This window comes from Arachis ipaensis, chromosome B07, assembly GCF_000816755.2.
Source record: "Arachis ipaensis cultivar K30076 chromosome B07, Araip1.1, whole genome shotgun sequence".
NCBI lineage: Eukaryota > Viridiplantae > Streptophyta > Magnoliopsida > Fabales > Fabaceae > Arachis > Arachis ipaensis.
Genome location: NC_029791.2, coordinates 30,054,354 through 30,056,945, shown reverse-complemented (window position 1 = coordinate 30,056,945; position 2,592 = coordinate 30,054,354). Strand labels below are relative to the sequence as shown.

The 2,592-nt window shown below is 32.6% G+C and overlaps 1 long non-coding RNA gene across 2 annotated transcripts; it reads left to right on the top strand.

The window, feature by feature from the left end:
• Window positions 457-1,524, top strand: LOC107608223. 2 transcript variants are annotated; one of them, XR_002351316.1, is made up of 2 exons: window positions 457-781; window positions 1,434-1,524. It is a non-coding gene; the product is annotated as an uncharacterized LOC107608223 (long non-coding RNA). The 2 variants fall into 2 exon arrangements; XR_001612767.2 differs by having other exon boundaries at window positions 457-795.

Below are 2,592 nucleotides of genomic sequence, written 5' to 3'. Positions count from 1 at the left end.
AACAAAGATCTCCCCAAAAATGAAACCCTAGGTTGCAAGGAGAGGGATACAATTGCCGTGGTGGTGTCGTCGCGGAGGATCACGTCTGGAAACCGATATTGATCGAAGACGCGGATTCATATCATAGCCTGATGGGCGTTGCATTTCCTGCATATGGCCGTTCACGCTTCCGCTGCCAGCGCGATCGGTAATTGTGGATGTTCTAGTTTGGTCCATAACTGAAAAAACACTAAATTATGACTATCATCACCACAAAAACAAACAGCCACCTGTATGTTCGATAGAGCCAAAGATTCCCTCCCCCCATACTGATCGGAGCCCTATCTACCCGAGAGGGTAGGCTTCTTGTACCAAGTTCTTGGTTGTCTCGGTTGCTCCTTTCTTCAGGCTTGGCGAGGAGTAGGGAATCAGAAAGCCTTTCCTCTCGCTTCCTGGAGACATAAAGCCCCCCTATTCATTGTTTTGATTTGTTTTCAATTACCTTTGCCACGTGCCACGGAATGGAAGGGGGCTCGATCTGCCATCCTGAGGCGCTAAGGGGCTGAAGTTTTTAAAACAGACGGCAATATTTTGCTGACGCCTTGAATCAAGCTTTTGACTGAGACCCACGATGTCTTTCTTATTCTGCGTCGAACACTTTCCTACAAGTATGAATTTCATTGTTTTTGCTTTGTTCAATTTTATAGTATTCAAAATGTCATGCTGATGTGATTAACAAGTGTCTAACGTTCAACTCTTCCTTCCATATTTAGTTGCTTCCACAAATTAAACTCTGAGGATTGTAATGTAAATCTAGTAAGTCTGTTAGTTTTACCCTTTTCCTAGTCTCTAATTCTTTCATTACCTACTTGTGCTGCTTATATCTCGTATAATTCAATGGTTAAAATGTTATTAATGGATCTTAGTTTTCTAGATTTGTATATAGTAGTAGGGGTGAACTTGATTTGGTTTGTTATAATATTCCATCATGTTAAATCCCTTTGGGCTTGAAGCTATTAATTTCAGAGTGCTTAATTTTGATATAAGATTGTACCACAAGGGTTGACCTGTCGCTTTGTCGACAGTCTAATGTCATGTAATGGCTCTACTTTGTTTTAAATATTAAGTCTACGATGCAAGTCAATATTTGTTTAAGTCGAATTTTTTTTCTGCCTTATGTAACTCTAGATTTCTAAACTTAAGTCTCGGGCTTTATGAATTCTTGCTGCATGTTTTGTTATTTAGAGGGAAAAATCTGTGATGGTGACACTTTTCTTTCATAATATTTGTCTTTGTTCAAAGGTTGTAAAGCCTAATTTCAATTATAGTTAAGTTGAAGTTTCAAATACACAATATGTCATCAGGTAAGCTAAGCCCGTTCTTGTTTGCTGTGAATTTACTTACATATCTATCAAAAATAATCTGATGCTAAACCTACTACTTACGAATTGCAGGAAACAGAGTAAGATAATATCGGCTTTGGAGTGAATATTTGGTTACCTTTGTAAAGTTCTGAATTTTTTATGAATGGTTCTCATGTACCAGGAAACACACAAACAGTTGAATCAAGTTCAAGGAAAAAATGTTTCATGGTTATAGGGATCAATACAGCTTTTAGTAGCAGAAAGCAAAGAGATTCTTTTCGTGCAACTTGGATGCCACAAGGTGGTCAAGTAACATTTTAGCCCATTTTCTAGTTTCCTTTCTTATTCATTGTATAGTTTTTCCTTTCTTATTCATTGTATCTGATGAATGGTTTGAAATAGAACGTCATCAGTTGAGGAAAGAAAGAATTGAAGATTTGATTACTATACTCTGTACAAAATATTTTAAAACTATTGCTTTTTTCTTGTGGTGGTACCATAGTTACATTTTAGCATTTTTCTCGTAATTTAAGCATTTCATTATAATTTGGATCCAATAAAATTAAAGACACAAAAAAAGACAATCAATAAATATTATCATGTTAAAATTTTGAATACATTATACATATTATATAAAGATTTTTAATTCACATATAAAAATATGACAAGCTGATAATATCACCACTGTTACAAATTCTCTTTGTGATTTGTAAATCTCACTCACTCACACATACATACGTGCTGCTTTGCATATACTTCTTTTTCTTAATATTTTTAAGAATATAGCTTAAAACTCATCTTAAAAATTGTAAGCAGAATCCAAATTCTATTAAATTCTTAACTTTTAGAAATATTTACACTTCATGATTTAACCTAAATCTCTAACATTATAGTAGGATTTAATTAAATCACAAAACATAGTATCAACAATCAAATAACACTTATAATTTTATAAACAACAGACAAAATTAAATAAATTTATTTTGAAGCAAAGAGAAATGATTACTTTTTTCAATTCAAAATTTAATTTTGAAATTTTATGCAGTTTGTACTTGACAAAAAAAAGAGAAAATTAAGGCATGAGAAACAAATTGAAGGAAAAAAAGGAATTAAAAAAAAACCAAATTTATAAACAAACTAGTATGTGTTCCCGTGTCCTGCACGGAATAATATATAAAATTATATAAAAAAAATTTATTAAAATTTAAATAAAAAATTTATAGTAATTATTATTATTATAAATATTTTA